The sequence below is a fragment of the Equus caballus genome, chromosome 5, assembly GCF_041296265.1.
Source record: "Equus caballus isolate H_3958 breed thoroughbred chromosome 5, TB-T2T, whole genome shotgun sequence".
Taxonomy (NCBI): Eukaryota; Metazoa; Chordata; class Mammalia; order Perissodactyla; family Equidae; genus Equus; species Equus caballus.
In genome coordinates this window covers 75,433,605-75,456,848 of record NC_091688.1, presented here as the reverse complement: position 1 = coordinate 75,456,848, position 23,244 = coordinate 75,433,605, and the positions used below count along the sequence as shown (strand labels likewise).

The 23,244-nt window shown below is 43.1% G+C and overlaps 1 protein-coding gene across 13 annotated transcripts in view; it reads left to right on the top strand.

Moving 5' to 3' along the window:
- TLCD4 (TLC domain containing 4) overlaps positions 1-23,244 on the top strand; it is a 101,969-nt gene that overhangs the window by 28,110 nt on the left and 50,615 nt on the right. Inside the window, exon 1 of one of the 13 annotated variants that reach the window (XM_014740166.3) lies at positions 3,525-3,802. The exons of 7 other annotated variants lie outside the window; for them this stretch is intronic. The gene's annotated coding sequence lies outside the window, so the exon portion shown is untranslated. Of the gene's footprint in view, positions 1-3,524; positions 4,843-14,500; positions 19,106-21,693; positions 21,878-23,244 lie in introns of those variants that run through there. 5 more of the 13 variants (XM_014740165.3, XM_023641584.2, XM_005610405.4 and 2 more) reach the window with 5 other exon arrangements.

Genomic DNA, 23,244 nt, shown 5'->3' with positions numbered 1-23,244 from the left:
ACTCAATTGAGAACCTCTGTCTCAGACAATAGAAAAGAAAGATGCAGAGATGATCAATAGGATAAAAGGACAATATGTCTAGAGAATAATATAGAAGTTTCAACATCCTACTACGAGAATTCATAAAGAGAGACTGAGAAAAGGGGAGGGAGGAAATTAGCAAAGAAATAATAAAAGAAAAAATTTGCAGATAACATTGAAAGAATTGCTGAGTTTCCAGCAGAATCAATGAAAACAGATCCATTGGAAGGTACATCATTGTGAACTTTCATCATCACTAGAGATAATGGGAAGATTCTAGAAAGAAAAACAGGTCAGTTACAGAGGAATGGGAACTAGAAAGACATTAGACATTTCAGTGGCAACACTGGAACTAAAAGACAGTGGAACAATCCTTTTAAAGTGCTGAGGGAAAATGATTTCAACTTATCCAAATTATCAATCAAGAATGAGAATAGAACAAAGACGTTTTCACACATGCAAGCACTCTAAAAATTTACCTTCTATGCACCCTCTCTGAGTAAGCTATTAGAGTCTGTGCTTTAGCAAAATAAGAGAGTAAACTAAAAATCATGTGTTTGGGCATTGCAAGATAGTATTGATGGGCATTTCACAGATATGTTGAAGCATTTGGATAAAATTCATCTTAGATCTATTTTTAAAAAGGTGAAAAAGCAAGGCAATTATTAACTCAAGGGAGTACAGGAGATTTTCTAGAAAAGCATTATCATGGCACCTTACTTGATTCAGCAATGTACTATATTTACATTGTCAGGATGATATAAACCCTAATTATTTTTTTATTTTATTTTTTTTTAAAGATTTTTTGTTTCCTTTTTCTCCCCAAAGCTCCCCAGTACATAGTTGTATATTCTTTGTTGTGGGTCCTTCTAGTTGTGGCCTGTGGGACGCTGCCTCAGCATGGCCCGACGAGCAGTCCCATGTCCGTGCCCAGGATTCGAACCAACGAAACTCTGGGCCGCCTATAGGGGAGCGCGCAAACTTAACCACTCGGCCATGGGGCCAGCCCCTCTAAACCCTAATTGTTGATTTGAATGAAACTTGTGATGTGGCTGTGTTAGAAAGAAGGGTGAGGTCGAAGTAGTGGTGGTGGTGTGTGTAAAAGAGCTAAATCCTCAAATACCATGACAAGAAGTCAACAAATAATGTCTAAAACTGAAAATGCAGAAACATTGGTATAAGCATATCAGCTAGGAAATGAAGACCATCTAGCATGGTTGTATGGAACTTGGGGTGAAGCTAGGTGGGGAGAAGTCGGTCAGGGGACTGATGGCACTCATGGATATTTTTTTGTTATAAGCCTTTAAAAACCATTTGAATTTTCACTTACATGTATTACTTTCATTAAAAATAAAGATCCAACAAAAGTAATATATATGTATTATAGGAGAAAAATCACATAAGACAAGCAAAAAGAACACAAATATATAGAATCTCCTCCACCCAGAGATAATCATTGTTAACATCCTGAAATAGCTTCTTCTTGAAAAATTCTGAAAAACAAATGAAAGTACTTTTAAATCCTCCCAAAACCTTACAAAAAATTCTTGATACACTAAAACTACCAATAAAGGAGGAAGCAGTGTCTAGGGTTATTCATTTTTGACTAAGTCAACCTTTCTGATCAAAATGTTTGGTGTCATTTTGGTTATATCTTCACTAACGGGGCAGAATGGAGAATTGAGACAGTTTTCCAAAATACTTTATCTTGTCATTTTAGAAAGAAGCAGCTTTTTGTCTCAGTTTTCCAAACAACTGGCTCTATTTAGAAGTTTAGGAAGTTTTGGAAACAGAAATTCATCAGGACAATTTGTCTCAAAAGAATTTTTGTAATCTTTTCTCTTAAGTATGGATGAATAATTTCATTTCTCTGAAGAGTTTCTTTGAATTCTTTCAATGAACAAAAATATGAAAAGTGTAATTCTGTGTTGATACCTCACATTTTAAATGCAGAAAAACTTCAGATAGTAAATACAGAATTTGGGAGAACTGTCCTTGGAAAGGGAGTATTGGTAAACAATGTTAAGAATAATTAAATTTTTTGTTTTTGTTTTTGTTTTTTTTTTTGCTGAGGAAGATTCTCCCTGAGCTAACATCTGTTGCCAATTTTCCTCTTCTTTTGTATGTGAGCCACTACCAAAGCATCGCTGCTGAGGAGTGGTGTAGGTCCATGTTTGGGAACCAGACTGTGCCCCTGAAGCAGAGAGGGCCGAACTTAACCACTAGACCACCGGGGCTGGCCCAAGAATAATTAAAAACTTAAATGTGAATAATGAAATGGATATTTTTAAAGAAATTAACCTGAATTAAAATTTTGAGAAAAAATACGCAGTTGATATATTCTTCTACCTCCTAAGGTCATTGAGTTTTGGTTAGTTTAAAAGTTTCAAAATTCAACTAATATTTACTGAATTCCTTTCATCTCTCAGGCCTTGTCCTTGATATATTCACTTAAATGCTCCATATAATATCAAAACAATCTTGCAGCTTTCATGATGCATTTGTAGAGGCCTTACTTGAAGGAATATAGTGGGGCTTAGAGTATGGTGGATCTCTGTGAATTTACTTGGCAGTTGGCTACTGCAGTGGGTGTTAGAGAATATGCATACCAAAGATAATGATGGTACATTTCTCAGGAAAGAACAAAGTAACCGTCAACCACTGGAGATAAGCATAGGAGAGTCTGGAGGAGGTAGTCTTGACGCAGAGTCCCAAGATAACACATTCAGTCTGTTCTTTTGCAGAGTTGATCCCACAGATGTGCACATACAACCTTTCTGCCCATAGGGCGTTACAAAATAGCTACGTGAGTGCATAAGGCAGGTATGAGGCAAACCAAAGCTGTTAATGAGGACTACCCATATTGTGAAGCAACTACCATGGGAGTTGTGGCCAAAGGGCACTGGTGCCCTGATATGCCTTTAGGAGTCTTTAGGAGAAAAAAGGGAACATGCACTTGGAGGCCTGCAGGACCTTCCTCCCTGGTGAAGGTGGGCAGGTCTCTGCCCCTGCAGGCTGGCATAGTTTTTGTCTTTTCTGAGGCCCATTTGCTAAGACTGTGGTCTTCAAAGGTGACTGTGAATTATTATCCCCATTTTACAGATGAAGAAATTGAGCCTCAGTAAAGTTCAGTTAAAGTGTGTGTTTGTGTGCACGTATGTAGTAGGTAAAATTTATTAGCTCTATTGATAGACATTTCTTACAAGTAACTGCCCTACCTTATTACTGGTGGTGTTTACTAATTAATACTTACTTTAGATCTTACCTCTTTCCAAAAGAAAGGATTTGTGGCTGCTTTTTGCAAATTATAACAGCCTAAATGTACCTCTTCGTTATTCTGTTTTATTCAAAACAATGCCATCTTGTTGATCCAGAACACTCAGAAGTTTTTGAGGCTACATTTAGCAGGTCAGAAGAGCTAGTATTTAATGGCAAACTTTATGCACTGGGCAACTTGGAATTCTCAGCCAGCACCAAAAATTCAAATCCTACTTCCCCACCCTGACAGCAGGAGGGCTCCGGGTGTAGGTGGGGTGCTGGTGCACTCCTGGGGGGCTTTTCAGGGATTCCGGAGGACGCCGCTCCGAGAGAACCTGCCTCTTCTGCTAACGTCTCCTACCCGGCTTGGAAGGCACCTGTAGCCCCAATCAAGAACGGGGCGGGACTTGGCTTTCTTCAAGTCAAACGTGGCAGGGAAATTCAGCAACTGCCCTTTCATCTCCTTTCTGATGATCAAACCGTGCGCTTCATTTAGGCAGAATTGGGACATATAAGGCAGAAGGTAAACTCATAATCTGAAAAGAATTCTGGTTACGTGGCGAGCCCAGGTATGGACCGCTAAGGAAGCGGACTCAGACCTTTCTCCCCACTTGCTAGTTTTGTTACTTGCTTTGGAAAGCCGAAGGACAGCACGGTCTGTCCCTGGTGAGGTGTGCTCTTCCAGCATTCCACCGCAGCCCGCCTCGGGTGTTCCCGTTTTTGAGCCCTTTCCGGGACCCAAATTCCAGCACCCGAAAGTCGGCCCAACAGCCGGCCCCTGGGCCCCGCCCACTTTGGCCGGGGGTCTGAGCCGCCGGGAGCCGGAGCGGGAGCCGACGCCGGAGCCCGAGCGGCCGCGGCCCCTTTAAGGAGCCGCTCTGCGGTAACCCGAGCCCGCAGTCCGGCGGGCGCGGCGGGCGCTGCGGGCGCGGCGGTAGCTGGAGCCTCCGTGACGGCTCCTCCAAGCGGCTCGGAGCCCGCGGCTCCCCTGGCTCCCGCTGAGCATCCGCGGGGCGGCTCTGGCCGGCGCCAGCCCTTGGGCCGGGCCGGATGAGCAGGCGCCCGTAACCACCCGCCGCCTCTCCCGGCCCGACGCAGCCGTCGCCCGCGCGCGAGTCGCCCCGGGACCCGGCACAGGTGACGCTGTTTGGAGTGGGTTCGGGGAGAAGGGCGGGCTCGCCTTGCCCCGCGGCGCCCCCGCGCCGCCGAGCTCAGCCTGGAGGCAGGGGCGCCCTGCTGCCCTCCCCCGGCCTAGCGCGGCCGAGGCTCCCTGCGGCGCCCGGAGGCGGGGTGGGCGTCCCGAGCGCGCGAGCCGGAGGGGGCTCCGCCGCGGGCTGCAGCAGGTGTGCGCGGCCGGAGCAGCATCCTCCCAGCCCGCGGGCTGCGGCGCCGCTCGGGGCGCAGAGGGTGTCCCGGCCCGCAGCCCCGCGCAGCCCAGACGCCCCGCGTCCCGCTCGCGGTTCCGTGGCTGCCTCCGGGTCTCGGCTCACAGGGCGGGGTGCTTTGGCATCTGGGGGAAGCTTGCTTGTTAGAGGCCGGTACGCAATCAGGTGCATCAAGTGGGTAAGTCTCCCCCCTCCCACCTCCCCGTTACTAAATAAAACGAGAAGCTTTTATTTATCCTTGCAATTCTCAAGTGGGTCCCATTTTTAGCCACCGAGTGGCTGAAGAGTCTGGTGGGAGAGGGATTGGGCGCAGAGTCAAGAGGGAGAAATTGGTTTCTATTTCCAGCTCTCCCATTGTAACCCCGGGCAGGTTGATGAAATGAAGTGCCTCGGTTTACCCAGCCGTGAAATGGCATCTGTAATGCTAGCATTTTCCTAGCGCCCCAAGACGGGAGGAAAACCGCTGTGAAAACATTTTGAGTTAAGTTCGTTAAAGGGGTCATTAAACTGGCCACTGTTGCTGGCCAGTTTTGTCTTAGTTGTACACATCTCAGTGTTAATGTGGTGCACATTTTTATATGAACTTATAAAGTTCTTAAAGTGTGATCTTTGACAAAATATTTAAATGAATCCAATACCAGTTTGGGGACAAGATGGAAGAGTTTGTGTGGACGTTAGGAGTTGATGTGTGAAGTAGGAAAAAAGCTGTCATTTTAGTAAAATCTTTGCTCAGTCATAAATGGAGTTGAGAAAGATGGATCTTGGATTGTGTGTGTGTTTTAAGTGAGATGCTGCTCTGTGAGCATGTGGTATAGGTTGGAATGCAGCTTCATCTTTGTGTAGCCAGTTAAGGTAAGACATAGAGAATCCCAGTTCCCTTTTAGCCGTGCTATAGATGAAGTAGAGAATTTTTTCCCTTGTTTATCTTTTCCTTAAATTGTCTGGGTGAAACTGAATTAGAAAAGTGTACTCCTGCAACGCTGGGAAATTGGAAAGAATGGCTTGAGGGACCATGGATTTTAGTTTGTTTGCCATCCTCCCTCCTGTGGCACCAGGTGATCCTGAGGGTAATACATTTGAAGGTGCTTCTTTCTTTCTTACTTCGGCAGCCCCTTTTGCCACCTTACCTACCTCCAGGGATCGAATTCTTACTGTGTATTCTTGCATGAGTTTGACCTGTCTACCTGTCTCACACTCAGCTGCTCAGGCCGTCATAATTATTTACACTATTAGCTTTCTGTTCCTCTTCCTTTCATGCTAAGTCTTCTCTACCTCGTTGGAAAGAATAAAGCTGTATACTTGGAGGTGCCTAGGAATGGCAGTGGTCAAGGGGCTGACACATCTGGCAAACTCCAAAGAAGCTGGGTCTTCTGAACAGACCCTGGAGTGTGGAGGCAGCGTTGGTCTATCTTTTCCTTCATTTTCTGAAATCTCCATTGGTGAGAGAGTCATTTGATTACCAAAGTAAACGGAGGCTTTGGGAGCAGTGAGCTATCAGAAATCTAACTCAGTCCTACGATTATGGGCATTTCCAGCAAAGGAGTGGAGAGGAGGAAGTGGCGACTTGGAAGGGACTGAGGGCCCTCCAAATAACTGGATGACCGGAGAGGGTGGTAAAGGACCCCTGGCTTCCCCACTGGGAAATGGGAAAAGGGCCGGGTGGCAGAAAGGGAGTGGTGGAGCTGCAAGGCAAATTCTGGAATGTGCCCTAGATGTAACCTCCCCTTCTCCCCCTTTCCCTTTGAGAGTGTGTCTTGCCCCTCAAAGCCTGGTATAGCTATCCTGCAGTTCTCAGACTTGTTCACTTGCCTCCCTTGGTGCTTTAAAGGAGGCCCAGTGTTTATATTCCTCCCTCAGAGCTGGCCTTCCAAGTATGAGAGGAAACTGAACAGTTTACTTCATGAGAAACCTTCAGATCTCAGTGCCTCCCTGCACCCTCCTCAAATTAATGTCCCATATTCTACAGATTAAGGATTGATTTAGCTTCAGTATCTCTTGGAAGGTTGAAAAGTGGGATACTCAGTTTAGCTGAGAAAAGTAAACTGAACAGTCTACAGGAAAATACAGAAAACTGGTTTTTTTCTAGAGGAAGATAATGAATTAATTGCCTGGGTGAGAACTGTGGGCAATTGGACAGGGAAGGGCAGTACTGGGGGTACAGTTGTGCTGGACAGCTTGTGCCCCCCTCCTTGAGAGAGGACAGGATGCCACCAAGCTCATACAGTTGTCTTGTTGTGCTTTCCCTCTTTCCATTTGCCTTGTGAGAGGAAGAAGAAAGCAATATGGAGGTGGAGTAACCATCTGTTCTCAAGGTTGGGAACAGACTTTGACTCAGCATTAGGAGTGAGCTGTATTCACCTGGCATTGGGATCAGGCACTGGACGTATTACACTAGAGAACACATTACATCAGGAAAGTGAGTTAGTCTTCTAAGGAAATCTAAGGTATTTCAAGAGTGACTTTGGTGGTGTTTTTTCTTGTTGGAGATGAAAGAATGGAGTCCTGCTTCTCTGAGGTTTGTTATTCACAGTGAGACAGCTGGATGTGCTGCATTCAGATCCCAGACCTGAAAAGAAGGCAGGAATAGCAAAGAATGTTTTTTTGCTCAGAACATTGGTCTGTTCAAGGAGAAGACAATCCTGTGGATACATGAGAAGGAACTTGTGAATCGTAAAAGGCCATGGTTTGTGAAAACAGCTGAGGAAGACAGCTAGAAGTGTGTTCAGAGCTTGAGCCAGCATGAGGAAAGGAGCTGCTGCGCCGGGGGACCAATAGGGAGTGGGGAGTCTGGCTAGATGGACAAAGGCTTATCTAAAGCAGTGTTTCCAACATTTTTGGATTACAACACAGTACAAAATGCATTTTTACATTGAGACATAGAGCATAAGTATATGTGCATCTGAAACAAGTTTCATGAAACAATACGTATGCCTACTATAAATATTCTATTTTCTGTTTCTATTTCTACTCTATTTCTGTTTCCATTCTGTTTTGAAAAACTTATTACGGACCACTATTTGGACACCATTTATCTAGTGGATGGAAAAACAGGTTGCTGGGGAGCAGGCTGGGCTTTGGGGTCGGAGATGCTGGAGGAGGTGGAAGGGGACAGACTTGATTGGGAGATATTTGGACCCCTCTCGGTGGGGACACAAGGGTGTAGGGGAACTCATCTGGTGTTTTACGGGTGCGGGACTCACGTTAATGAAAGGCAGCTGGATGGGCAGGTGCAGAAAGGGGACTTCCTACCAATTCTATCCACTTCAAGGCAAACAGTTGGTTTGAGTGAAGAGGAAGTGTGGAATGAGTAAATTTGGATTTGAAAGCAGTATCTTTGGAGCAGTAGATTTTTCTCTGTAGGTTAAATAAGAAGACAAAGGGATCCAGAACAAATTGGGGATGGATTTAGGCCGTGTCCACTTTCTTCAGCTGGATAGGGAGCAGAGGGTCTCATGGTGCAGAGTGGGTGAGCAGGAGGCTCACATCTCCCCTTCTCGCTTTGAGAAGTTTGTGCAGAAGGAGTGGATGGAGTGTGTTCTTTCAGAATCCCATTTGCTGATCAAACTTGTTAGGAAGTTGGCCGCTTGCCTCACAGAGAATTGGAAAAGTATTTGCATTACATTTTATAAAAGGGTTAGATTATCAAGACTTCCTTAGACATCTATTTCAAGATCTACAATCAAACTGGAATCATCCTTCATAGTCTTTGGGATTGACAAAAAAGCTTCTTGGAGAAATAGGTGAAGCAGCACCCAGCATCCTTGAGCTAATTCCAGTATCTATGCCCTGAAGTTAATCAAGGGCAGAATCTAGCTGCAGCCCTTTGATTTTCTTTTCATAACAATTAACTTGTGACTCCAGCACCTAGTACCCTTGCCAGCAAGCAAGTACAGCAAAGCTTGGAGAAATAGTGCACAGGTTCACCTGGTTGCTTGGTTACTGCTTGCTGTTATCATCCACACTGACCTGTTTCGATCCTCCCTTTGACCCATCCCTGCCTTATCTGATTTTCCTACCTGAGTTGATATGTTTTCAGTGTTTGACTTTACCTCTCCTCAGCTGTCTGGTATCTACCTAATGTTTTCAATCCTGGTTTCTTGGGTGTTATGTCTTAACGGTGTCCACCAGACTATTCCCGTGGAGCCCATGTTTGGATCCCAGCATGTGCTTTGTTGGTGTCTATTGTATCCTGCCTTGGCTACCTTAGAAATAACTGTACATTGATGGGTTTATACATTGGTTTTAATTTGACTTTTAAGTTTTGGGGACATGGAGAAACTCTCCTGGTCAAGTTAATTTAATTAGCTTTCTCTAAAGAGGCTTAAAAAAAACCTTTAAAAAGTACATTTTGATCTGGGACCAGCCCGGTGGCACAGCAGTTAAGTTCATACGTTCCGCTTTGGTGGCCCAGGGTTTGCCGGTTCAGATCCTGGGTGTGGCCAAGGCACCGCTTGGCAAGCCATGCTGTGGTAGGCGTCCTGCATATAAAGTGGAGGAAGATGGGCACGGATGTTAGCTCAGGGCCAGTCTTCCTCAGCAAAAAGAGGACGATTGGCAGCGAATGTTAGCTTGGGGTTAATCTTCCTCAAAAAAAAAAAGTACATTTTGAAGGCATAGACAACTTCTCCCTATTTGGTATGTATGTATTTAGTGGAAGAGGAGGAGGAAGGACATTTGATGAAAAATTTAGAACAAATTTAGAAGCCCCCTTTACAAGTGTTACATTTTAGGGACATAATTCCTCAGACTAGTCTTGCTCAGTTAACATGTTTTGCTCTAATACATGTAAAAATATTGAGACAATTATGAATTAAATGCTTTGTCATTTGTTACATGCTATTTTGAGGATTGAGAAAGACTACAGCTGTGTTCCAATTGAGAAAGCTTCTTTGCCTTTTCATATTTTTAAAACCTGTATGAGTGTTACAAAACAGATCCATTTCTTACATGTTTTGTGGAGCAACCTAGGGCAAGATCGACGCCACAGGGTGGGAGGTCAAGTTGCGGCGAAGGGAAGGTCTGGCTGCCTGGAGCAAAGGCTGCATGTTTGGTGTCTCCCAGCTCAGTATCCCCATAGCGAACTCTTAGACGCTAGGCATTTGGAGGACTTGAGAATGCTTTATAGCCTCAAGTCCCTAAATCTTTTATTCAGTGGTTTTTTTTTTTTAGTTACAGAATTGAAACTTGTTCATTATAAAAAACAGTGTAAACAACCAATACTCAAGAGAGTGAAAGTTCACTCTCCTTTCCCAACTCCCACCTGTCCTCTTATTTAGGATAAGAAAGAAAAATAAGTCAAAGGAAAATAAGATGGAGGTATGAGTGAGGTTCATTAGTGTAAAGTCCTCTTCTCTTCCTGGAAGTTCTGGCTGTAAGCTTTCCAGCGGCCAAACACAAGAGGCAAACAACCCATAACAAGTTTCAGTGTGTCCAGAGGGAGAAACCAAATCGGAGAAGACTGTCTATTTCTGATTCTAGGAGGTGAGAGAAATTTCTCCTTTGGATTTTCATCAAGAAAACACAGCATTTACAGTGACCAGCATTCTCAACCACATTCCCAATATTCCCACACTCCCCAAAACAACCAGTTTTCAGTTTTGAGGGTATAGCCCTCCAGAGACGTTTTTCTCTACAAATGCCAAAATGTGCCTACTTGTGTATTTATGAAAAATTTATCACTTTGCAGTCTTTTTTTCACTCTGTAGTATGTGATGAGCATTCTTTTGTATCATCTTGTTCATTTAAATGGCTATATCACCTGTGTTAGTGCATCTGTATCAATACATTTAACCATTTCCCTATCATTGGACCTTAAGGTTGCTTCTTATAATGATGCAATAAACATCCTCGTACGTACATCCTTTCACTCATGTGTGAATTTGTTTTGAGGATAAAAGACAAAATCATTAGTATACTGCTTATTTTATAATTCAGTTAACATAGTGCTATCACAATTTACTTAGTCTACCATTTAATTCCCCAAATATTCATTCAGCAGTAAGTGTAGCACTAGATACTCTAGGGATTTCAAAGTGGGGCAATGCCAGCACTTGCTTACAAGAGCTCACTCTCCAGAGCAGAGCGATTAGGAACACACACTGACTATGATATCTTTGGTTTTATTTTCACCCTACCTTGTTCCAAAAATGATTTGGGAAGATGCATACAATATGACAAGATAAAGTAAATTTAGGATGGGAAAGAAAAACAAGTCAAAGGAAAATAAGATGGAGGTATGAGTGAGGCTCATTAGTGTACTTGAAAGTCCTCTTCTCTTCCTGGAAGTTCTGGCTGTAAGCTTTCCAGCGGCCAAACACAGGAGGCAAACAACCCATAACAAGTTTCAGTGTGTCCAGAGGGAGAAACCAAATCGGAGAAGGCTGTCTATTTCTGATTCTAGGAGGTGAGAGAAATTTCTCCTTTGGATTTTCATCAAGAAAACATTGCAGTTGCCAGGACCAGCATTCTCAACCACATTCCCAATATTGTACAGTAAAACCTAGTGACCTTGCTTTGTAATGCCATTTCAGGTCGTGTTCCTCAGTGCTAGCCAGGGGTGTCATGCCTTGGCCCTGCTCAGTGAAAGGTCATGAGGATGAGTTGTATGTTCATGTGTTTAATCCAGAAATAGCTTAAGAGGACCTAAAGGGATACATGACCATTGAAAACAGCAATCTGACACTGTTCCTGGACAATTTTTTCTACAAGGTAGTACAGAATATGTAATTTTAGTGGAATTTCTGTGAGTAGAATCCATTTGCCCAAGAATACTAGGCTTACAACTTACAAAGAAAGAAGTGAGGATGTTTTAGATGGCATTCATGTATTAGAACTGTAACAATGACTGAACAAAATATCTTCTTTAAAAAAATAAATAAAACTCTGCACTTGGTCCTTTTTGCAGGAAGGATGGTATTTGTTCATGTTGATCAATTTCTAAAGGGTGACAGCCACCATTCCAAGAAGTCTTGAGAACATCTCCAAGCTTAAAATGATTAATAGGTTGCAGAGTATGATAGTGTTACCAGGATTTAGAGATCCACATGTTGGGGCAGGTTGACCCTATTTCATAAACCTGGGAAAAGTTCGACTCTAACGAGCCACCTGGAACTGAACTTTTATGATCACGTTCACCTAAGTCTTGCCTCAGGAACATTGTCCCAACAATCCTTTAATACCAAGTCCATGGGCCAAGCTTAGGTACTTGTATAGGACCTGCCCTGAATTTAAACATGAGCTTTGTAGTAAATGTTAAACTTGAGGTTACCTGAAGCCGCATCTGATTTGTTTTGCACATCACCTCACTAGCCTGTGAAATGGTTCAAGGAAACATGTCACCGCATTTAGATTTTTTGGCTTCCTGATAATATCAAACCAGATACTGAATCAGGTAGATAAGTACTGTGTTTATTGGAAAATAGTGCAGTTGGAACCAGTTTGAGGCAATGGCAGCCTTATGGAAGGAGGTCGGCAGAGAAAGTACTCTCAGAGTACCTTGGTAGAGTTTTAAGTGGCCCTAGGTAACAAGGTAACAGGCCAGCTAGAATTTAGAAGACCTTGACTGTCTTCTCATTTAAGCCGCCAAGTCCCCCAAACAGATAATAGGGGTGGACAAGCTGCAGGGCCTCTAGGCCAAAGGTTAAAGGAGGGGACATGATCACAGTGCTTCAGATACAGAATATCCTGTCTCTCTATGACTTGGTGCCATCAGAGAGACAGGTGTAACATTTTTGATTAGGAAAGGGTGGTAATAATAAGTGTTATCTTCTATTGAGTGGGGTTTTGATCTATTGCTGAATAACAAACCACCCCCAAACCTAGTGGCTTAATAAAATGATTTATATTTCTCATGATTCTGTGGGTGGCTGGGCAGTTACTCTGCTGGTTATAGGCTTCCTCATGTGGCTGCCTGCAATGGCAGGGTCAGCTGGGCTGGAAGATTCATGATGGCTTGCCAGCATGGCTGCTAGTTGGTATTGAGTGTTTTCTGTCAGCTGGGCAGCCTTAGTTCTCTCCGCGGCCTCACATCCTCTTGTAGACCAGACAGGTTTCTTTACATGGCAGTCTCAGGGCTACGCTCCAAGGAGTGAAAGGCAGATTTGAGGCCTGCATAGGCTCCAGAGCCCTTGCAGCCTCTCTTCTGTATTCTATTTGTCAACAGTGACAAGGCCAGCTCAGATTTGTGGGGGCAGAGACATAATCTCCACCTCTGGGTGGCTGGAGTGACAACATCACATTGCAAAGGAATTTATGGGTATTAAATGACTTACCACAAGTGGCTACATGTGCTGAGCACTGTGCTAGGGGCATTTAACGCCTCCCTTTTAAGCCACATGACCATCTAGCAAGGTAGGCATTCTTATCCCTGTTTCATAGAACTTGCGTGTCAGAGAAGTTATATTCTTGCCAAAGGCCGCTTGATAAAATACTGGGACTAAGATTTGATTTTAGGTCTCTCTCTAGCTGAACGGAATTCGTTTTAAGAACTCAGCAGGTGGTTGAAATTTGCTAAATTGTTCTTCAGCCCCCCTCACCCATTTAATATTGTCTCCTATTTCCTGTGGGGAGCAGGCAAAAAAGAACTAGAAGGCAAGCAGGCAAAACCCTACCTCAGGCACTTCCGTTAACCTTAAGGACTTTCTCAGGGGTAATCAAGTGGACAGCTTGAAGGTGAGAAGGACCTCCCTGTCTCCTTAGGTTCTGACTTCCTGGGTTGCGTGGCAGGTGTCCCAATGATTCCTTTAAAAAAAGAACAAAATGTATTTGCAAAATCTTACTCTGTCCAGCTTTTCTTTGATTTCACAATGTTGGTAGAAAGCCAAGAGATTTCCCAAGCCAAGAGGCTCTTCTGTGAGCCCTTCAGGAAAGGAAAAGCAGGAATATGGAAATAAGTACATCAGAAGCTGAGTAGAAGTTGGCTGCAGGACCTGCTTCCTCTTCCCAAGAGTCTCCACCTGGCAAAGCAGTGCTACTGGGTCCTTGCTTCGGCCTGAGGGCCCCTCACTCACACAGAACACTTCTAAGTCTCAGGGAGTGTGTTGTATGTGAAATGTGGATTTCCTTAAAGGTGGGCCCTCAAGTTGTATAAGCTTCCAAATCCTTACTTTTTATTGGTTTCAACTACTGTATTAGTGTGACCTTCCAATCACTATTGTCTCCTGGCCTCGGCATTCTGGTTTATCCAAAATCTAGTGACTGTCATTATAACTCATAGGTTTAAAAAATAAAGGCTTCTTTATAAAAGTTCTAAGTGGGGTGAGATGCTAGGAAGCAACATTTATCACGTAAATAAAATGTGCCATCTATACTGTGAGACTTAAGGCCCTAGAAAATGAACTCCTGAGTTTCCTAGGGGAGAGTGCTTCAGTGGGTTGGAGCAGTAGGCAGAGCTGGGGAAGGAGGCCTTTTTCCATTGTCGGCTCCCTTGCAGCCACAGTTCTTGTTAGGTATTAGAAAAACAAGTCCCGAGGCAGGGAGTCAGTATAAAATGAAGTAAATTTTAAATAAGACAAAAGATTCAAAAAAATTGATGACATAGATTAATTGTATTAAATTTTGTTTTATTTTTAAGTTAATAGCTAGAACATGTAAAAAGTGCAAATAAATGCAAGCTAGGAAAATAAGAAAAGTTTTGTTAAAATCCTAATTAACAATACTTTTAATAGAAGGGAGAATTGATCAAGTGTTGTAGGAAATCAAGGGGAGAAATTCTTTCTTGAAAGAGCAGGAATAACTCCCCGGCCTTGCTGTGTCAGAATCTTTTGGTGGGGACTCTGGGCCATGTGAAAAAATAAATCAAGAAACCTATTTCCCCCCCAGAAAACAAACCATAGAAAGGAAGACTACAGAATCTTCTTGACTGGTGGAAATAAGCAGAATGTATACTGAGAAAGTATTGTGTGTATGAGGGGGCTGGGGGGCAGTGGGATGGGGAGCTCTGGGACATCAAAATTTGAAAAACACTGAGTTAGAGGGATCAGAAAAAAATTCCTAGAAGGCATTTAACATAGGATGTAAAGAGACAGATAGGGCTATGAGAGATAAAAGGGAAGTCTTGGGTTAAAGAGAACTATGGCAGTATGAATTAACTGTCTACACAGTTCTTCAAGTTGTGGTAGCAAGATGAAGCCATCCCACAGCCCCTGAGTGTGGACACTTCTTGCTGAGGGTAGGTGATTCTTTAAGAGCCAGTTTAGAGAACAGAGTTTAGTCTCCTTTCTGCTCTAACGTCTTGTGATTATAATTATTACTTACAACTGAGGGGAAAATAAAGGCCCATTAGAAATGTATGAATATTTAACCTTAAATATTTTATTCTTTGTTATCATTAAAACAACCTGTAATCCAAAAAAATTGTTTCTGGGAAATGTCAATTGCCAGGGTCTGTAACAAGCAGAGTTGAACAGTTTCTCGTTAATTTGAATTCTGTTATATGCTCTTGGGAAGTAAATGGTTGAAGGAATGGGAAAATATAAAGGATACCCTTATTCAAAGTTTAGTGTCTTAACTGACACGGAGGAGCCATAGAGAAATCTTTTCTATGGTTATGAGGAATTTCTTCTTAAATCTGATGTGACATCATATATCTGCAAAAAGGAGTGTAACTGAATCATATTCATATCAGATTCCTTTGCCTGTCCTGGTTTAGTCTTCATTTACTTCTCGTTTGCTTCAGTTTAAAAAGCTGTACCGTGAATACTGGAGGATGTATAGAAGTCAGGTTGACTTTTATGCAGCTGGCCTCCTGAAGACTTCACACTAAGCTAATGGTTCTTGAACTTAATGCCCAGAAAAGAGAAAAGAGGTGGAATGTTTTCTGCATGTAATTCTCCTAACTTTTTTTCATGTAGCTTTCAATGCAGAATTTACAAAACATCGACAACAATAGAAAACAAAAACTGTAACTACAGTTAGCCAGGAGCTTTGTATGTATTTGGTTAGATGCTCAACAGTTTTTACATGAATGAAAAGTCAAAAGTGGATAGTGTGATAGTTATTCTTTACTAGGGGGTTTTAATATCTCTGGTTAATAATTGACATTTCATGAGCATTTAGACAGATAATTGCAATGTACCACCCATATGAAAATGTCAAAAAAAGCAGAGTAGGGGTGGGCAGTGTGCCTTTTTTGGGTAGAGTTTTTGTTTATTTGGTTTGGTAAATATCTCATCTTCTGCAATTAAGTGTTTATTAACAAATGATTTACAGTTTGCAAATAGAGACTTTTTAAACACTTTTACTTGTTAGGGCTACTGACATAGTAGATAAATCAATAAACGAGTACTTCTGTAGTTGATAAGAGTATGAAAATACAGTGCAGATTACCATTATATATACACATGAAACCTTTGAACACATACCATGTGTTGTAAGGAGTTTGGGAAAGAAATCAAATATCATATTTCTATGGTCTGAATGTTTGTGTCTTCTCCAAATTCATATATTGAAATCCTAACCCCCAAAGGTGGTGGTATTAGTAGGTGGAGCCTTTGGGAGTGATCAGGTCAAAGGGTGGAGCCCTCAGGAGTGGGATTAGTGCTCTTGTAAAAGAAATCCCACAGAGCTTTCTAGCCCCTTCTACCATGTGAAGTCTGCGACCTGGAAGAGGGCCCTCACCATGCTGGTACACTGATCTCAGGCTTCCAGCCTCCAGAACTGTGGACAATAAATTTCTGATGTTTATAAGCCACCCAGTCTGTGGTATTTTGTTTTAACAATGCAAACAGACTGAGACACATATGCAGTATTAGCTCCTTTATAGTATTGGTACTCTTTGCTTTTGGACAACTGGAGGTGAGAATCCTTTGAAGTCAGTGTGTTTTCATGCTGTAATACTAGAGTCATCAATTTAGAAAATTCTTTTTTGCGGTATTCTGATTCTACTGGTAAACTGAGGGACCTGTAACTGATGAGATACCAGCAGAATAGAAAGCACATATAAGAATATGACTGTCTGTTATTATCATTATTTTATTTAATAGACATTGAGCACAGGCTGTATGGCAGGCACTGTGTTAGCTATGGGGACACAATGGAGAGGGGAAAAAGTGTTCGTGTTTTCCACCTTCCTAGGGCTCACATTCCACTGGGGGGTGGAGACATTCATTTAAATTGCAGGCGTAAAGGAGAGGGACATGATGTTATGAGAGCAGATAAGGAGGGGAATTGACCTGTTAGTGGAGCTCAGAGAAGCTCCCTGAGGAGGTGAGGATTGACCTGAGAGCTGAAGAAGCATGAGAGTTAACTTGGGAGTGGAGGAGCATGGATGAGAGTTGGGGAATAGGTTATGCAAAGGTCTTGTAGAGGGAGGGAACATGGCATCTTTAAGGAACAGAAAGAAGGCCACATTAGCTGGAGTGTAGCAAACGAGGGCAAGTGCCAGGTGAGGCTGAGCACTGGGAAACCAATGAACATTTTAAGTTGGGGGTAGGTGAGGAGGTGACATGATCAGAGACAGCTTTTAGAGAAGATTTCCCTGGCGTCCTCCACGCTAAGAATACCAGTTTGGAGACAATCGACAAAAGTGATGGTGGTAGCTTAATAAAAATGGATGTTTTTGAAAGCTATTTAAGAAGTGAAATCCACAGGACTTGGTAGGCTGGATGTGGTGGTAAAGTAGGAAGGTGCAGAAAGCAAGTTATCAAGAATGACTCCTAGGTTTCTGGCTGTCAAATCTGGAGGTACAGTTATGCCATTCACTGAGATGAAGAACCTAGAAGAGGACTAAGTTTAGGGGTCAGGTCATGAGCTTGGTTTGAGGTGCTTTTGAAATGCTTGTGTGGTACTGACAAATAGGCATTTGGCTATATGCGTCAGGACTCAGAGGAATAGAAATTTCAGAGGAATGATAAGGGTGAGGACAAGAATAGAGTGGGCTGAAGAGTGAGAAATGGCGACAGTATGGACACACCTTTCTAGAACTTTGTCCTTAAAGGATATAGGGGAGGGGCAGGAGAGAGGGCAAGAGAGAGAAAACTATATTGGAAAAGAGAGGTGGGAAAAGGATATAGGAAGAAGAGATGGTGGATCTGTTGATTTTCATTTTTATTGGAGACTTCAGCCTGTTTAAAAGCCAATAGAAAGATCTAGTTGAGGAGAGAATAAAGGATAACGAGGAGCAAAAGATTTCCAAGGAGGCCAGAAATGATGGATCCAAAGTGCACAGGTTAGAAAGGTTGTCCTGAGATGGGAGGACAGATGGTTGAAGATGCAGGTAGTTTATACGGGTGATAGTGTGATGTTGAGAGTTTTCATGTGTTGGCTTCTATTTTATTGTGAGGGAGGACGGGAGTAACCTGCTGAGGGCAGTGTGGTAGGAGTGCAGGGCAGTGTTGAGGGCTGTTTGATCCCTCTGTAATTTCACACTCATCAACCTCAACCTCTTCTGAGATACGACTTTTTCCAACAGAGTGCTCTGATTGTTTGGGGCTCATCTTTGAGCAAATAGTTGGACATATTCAGGGTTGGGGTTTGGCCAGCTAGTGGGTTCGGGAAAGCTGAGAGGTCAGTGGACTTGAGAAATTTGTAAAACTGGGCAACGCTTGAAGGAGAGGTCAACAAAGGAAATACTTGAAATGCTATTTTGGAGGCATAAAAATGAGGAGAAAGGAACCATAAAGGTCCATGGGTGGTTGAGGTGGGATGGAAGAGGTGCCGTTCCAGATGAAGATAAAATGAGTTGTTAAGGACACCTGGGCCTTCTATGTAGATAGAAAGTCACTCGGGATGTTGGCAGGGCTTAAGGACATCAGTGGGGCAGGGCTACAGTCTCTGAATGGGAGGAAATGTTTAGGAGGTTGGAATACCAAAGAGGAGAGGGAGAGGGTGGTGTAACTGAATAGCAGGACCAAAAGACCCTGGGTGTTTACAGGCAGTGAGGGAATGGAGGAGTAAGGCCTGAAGGGGACCATGAGGAGCAAAGAGGATATAGGGCCATCTCTTGACTCTGAAGTGTAAGGGACTAGGCAGCCACTACCTGGTAGGGTTGCAGAAGAAAAGGGGTGTCTTCAGAGCGTGCAGAGGAGAGGCCAAGCATAGAGCACTGTTTTCTGGGTGTGGAGCAGCAGTTCCAGGCAGCCTAGTGGAAGGGCTTGGGAGATGGAGGGGGTGATAGGTTGGGTCAGGTGGCTGCAAAGGAACTTTGACGCATGGCAGGGATGGTCACGTGGAGAGGATAGATTTCTGCAGTGGGGGCTGCCTACATTTTGAGTGTTGACTAATGTAAACAGAGATTAGTTGGTGGCCTATGGCCCAGTGGCCAGAGAATGGTCTTGTTTCCCTTGGCTGGAGTGATGACAGATCCAGAAATTACATGTCCTACATGCTGCTGGAGATGGACGATGGCGGAAGCAGAAACTTACTGAATGTGCAGTATATGCCAATTACCGTTCTGAGTGCCCAACAAACATTATGTGGTTCATTCCCCGTGACAACGATGTCAGGTTAGTATTGTTGTTATATCCATTTTACAGGTGAAGATACTGAGGTTCAGTTAAAGCACATGAAGTAATTTGTCCCAGGTCACACAGCTAGCAAGGGGTGGAACTGACATTCAAACTCAAGTCTGTGACCAAGCCTGTGTATTTCCCACCATGTTATATGTACTTAATATTTTCTTACATGTGCAATTTTGATTTTTTTTAACATAAATGATAGAATGTTGAGAATCTAATGTAGTAGTTAGTACAAAACTGCCTTTTTAGATGTCAGAATTAAGTTCATTCCTAGAATCCCAGGATCTTACTTTGAGGGTCCTCTGACAGTCAGACTAGTGCTCATGCCCTCTGTGGACGCGCCCTCCAGTTGTCCTGTTAGCACTTCTGTGACGGATGCTTCGACACTTCTAAATTGTTAGAAGGTTCTTCCTTAAGCTGAACTCTTCCCTCCCTGTAATTTTTGCCCACCTGTGCCATTTTGAGTAATGCAGGGTAAGTTCCCTCTTTCACTGTTCCATGACTGTTCTTTAGATGTTAGAAGAATGCTCTCAGGTCCTCACTAAGTAAACTTGTTCCCAAGCTGACATTACTCAGCCCTTTAACTCATCATGATATGATCTGGTTTCTGAAAATCACCATGTTAATTACACTACTCTCAGGGTACTTTGGTATGTGGTTAATTCAGAGTAAAGTGGGAGTGATGAGTGTCTTCATCCAAAGTTATACTTCTGCACCATCTGATTAGAAATGAACCTAAAGTTTGCTTTTGGTTACTAGTATCTTCATTACATTGTTGTCTCTCATTGGTTTGTGTAACTTAAAATGCCAAGGCTTCCTGTGTGCGTGTGGGTTAGTTATGTGGCTACTATGCTAAGTCCTTGGGTATTACCTTTTAAAATTTTATTCCTGCTATATTTTATCTTTCTGCTTGGAACTCATTATTTTAGCCAATGAAGATAATTTTGAAACTTGATTTTTTTTTAACCTGTTACATTAGCTATCTTTGCCAGCTCTATTTTATATGTAGATTGAGTAAACATATAAATATTTGTAAAAATATTACTGAAAACAGACCAAAGAGAGAGAACCCTAATGGGATAGCAGAAGATATTTCTCAAGTCTACTTCAGATCTCTGATCTACATGGTGCTTCTAGTTTTTCAACCAGCCCTAGATTTGCCTAATTTTGTTATGCAGCCACATTTCTTTGTATTATTCCTAAGGCTATCATGGGAAAGTTTCAGAACTTTCCTGGAATCAAGTTATCCTTCATTTGATATTCTTCAATCTATCAGAATTTGACAGTCAGTTAATTGTAGGAGTAAGGGATAGGAAGGAGTCCAGGGTGGGTGAGCTGCCCGAGATTGGAAGATGAGGCAGTGTTGTGGATGAGAGTGTCATTCTCTGAGATATGGAACCCTGAGGGAAGGACTCGTTTGAGGTGAAGTTCAGCTGGGGTCCTATGGAGCCTGTGGGGCCTCCAAGATGTCCACATGGAGCCATCCAGAGGGTAGCTGACCATCCAGGTCTGGTGTGCGGGGGTTGGTGGGGTCTGGTTGCACACGTCGTAAGCCATGGTGAAGGGGTGAGCAGAGCCTATGGTGTGCAGACTAAGAGGAGCTGCCTTGGGGCAGTAGTGGGGGGGGGGGGGAGTGGTAGTAAACACTGTCATGTTGCGGGAGTTCATGCCCGATAGCCTTCATTTTTGGTGAAATGGGAAGAAACCTCATCTATTGTAAGAGAGGGAGAGCTGGAGATTTGCGAGCAGGGAGTGTTTGGAATCAACATGGGAAATAGGCAGTGGAGCTTACTAGGGGTGGGAAGAAGGCTAAGCCCGTGTAGAGCATTCTGTCCAGCTTCCCCCTTCCCTGCTGCCTTTAAAGACAACCGCGCAAGACCTTTTCCTCCTCTTTTTAAGGGTTTTTACTACTAATCACTACAGCAGTGGTTCTTATCTGGAAATTGTATCAGAACGTGAAAGGGTGCGGTTTTTGTGTGTACGGAAGTAGGCTTGCTGATTCCAACGTACTTGCTAAGGAATTCCTGGTGTTACGAGGGAATAACGAACATGGGGAAATGAGAGTAACGGTTGCGTTCCAGGTTGGTAGTTCCAGACTCAGCTGGTGGAACTGGGTCTTTTTGGGCTTGGAATCTTGGTTCACCTTGAATGCCTTTGGATTCACTGGTTATGCATCCCCTCTTGGGGTATTTATCCCCCAGAAAGCAGAGAGTGTCCCTGAGCACCTTGAACTTGCCATTTGATGTGGCAGTGATCAGTTTCTTTGCTTCCCTACTGGCCTGTAAGCATGCCCCCCATTTTGTACTCTGAGTCCCAGCACAGTGCCTGGGACGAGGTGGACACGTGACAGGTGGTGGATCAGCTGTTGGCTGAAGTGGAGGCTGAGTCAGCCTGGCTATGTTGTTTCTGGTGGCTCTGCCTCTGGGCGTCCTCCCGCTGGAGAAGGGCTCTCACAGCTGGTGGTTGAGAGGTGTACTTCAAACCTTTTCAGGTTTTTCTCTACTAAGAAAGCAACTTGACTGAAAGTTTACAGAGACTGTCTTGGGGGGAAAAAGTACAAACATCTTTGTATTCAGGAGGCCTCTGGCAGAGCTTTGGTGTGACAATTCTTGTGAATCAGAATGGGCTAATTATATTGTGAAGTTCCCGTCTAGACACTCTGCTTGTAAATTGCCACAGAAATATTTCCCACTTCTGTTCTGGCTGCTCCTTTCTAGGGCAGTATCCCAGCCTTCTGCCAGCTACCAGCCACGCGTAGAGGTATGTGAGCTAGGCCTAATACTTTTCTACTTTTTCTGTATACTCCTCTACTTAATAATCACCAAACTCACAAAGGCCCTTAATCTATGTCAGTGATGAGCATTGTTTGGTTTTATCCATTTTTATAATTTTCTTGCCTGATTCAATGCTAAACAGGGGCAGTTACTTCCTACCAGAAGCCTTGGTTTTCTGGGGAAATTTGTAAAAAATCCCTAGATTAGTCCTTGGTTTGGCATGACTGATGAGGCAAGCAGCTGCTTAATAAGAAGCAAAGCTGGAAGTAGAATAATTTAATTAGCTTCTGTCTGCTGAGCCTTTAATGGAAGCCACAACTTGCCTATATGGAACTTTTTAGTTTTAAAGGGAACGTTTTTGCAAAGTGAGACTCTCAATGGATACCCCAAAGACCGAGTTAACTGAAACTAAGTCAATTGAAAATAGAAAATATCCAGTATAACAAAGATTTGATAAGAACTAGCTTTTTTAAGAATGGGGAATCTCTTAATGGTGAATTGTTCTAGTACTTTTTTAATGTATTGGTTAAATTAATTCACGAAATGCATAATGTTTCATGATACCTACTATGTTTTATAGCATAACTTTTAGCAAACATTCATGAAATAAATGCTTATTATATATGTTGAATTTTTTTCTTTTTTTGAGGAAGATTAGCCCTGAGCTAACATCTGCTGCCAATCCTCCTCTTTTTGCTGAGGAAGACTGGCCCTGAGCTAACATCTGTGCCCATCTTCCTCTATTTTATATGTGGAACGCCTTCCACAGCATGGCTTGCCAAGCAGTGGGTAGGTCTGCACCCTGGCTCAAAACCGGTGAACCCTGGGCTACCGAAGCAGAACGTGTGACCTTAACCACTGCGCCACCAGGCCGGCCCCTGTATGTTGAATTTTAGCAAAAGTAAATGAGTAGCCCATGCCCAGAAGCCCTCCAGGACCAGCAGGGAACATACAGGCTTTTCTTCAGGCCAGACCACCCCCACATTTAAGATTAGACTCTCCGCTCTCTTTTGGTTGCTGGTTTCATTTTCTTCATTTACCTGCCTACCCGGCCTCCAGATCCCTATTTGCTTTAATCTTAGAAAAACATTTTCCCCTTTACATGTCACTTAGCAAATTGTAATGATGTTTAATTTATGTTCAAAACTTACTTTTGTGTATTATTTGGTTAATATTAAACCTAGGCTAAAAGACCACAAATTAAATTTTTTAATACCCAATAAACACATGTTGAATTAAAAAAAAAGTAAATGAGCAATAAAGTTAATGGAATCTTACAGAGAAGAATTGTAATATCAGTATTTTTTCTGAGCGCACATACCAGAACCAAAGAATGAGGAAAGAATTCATTAC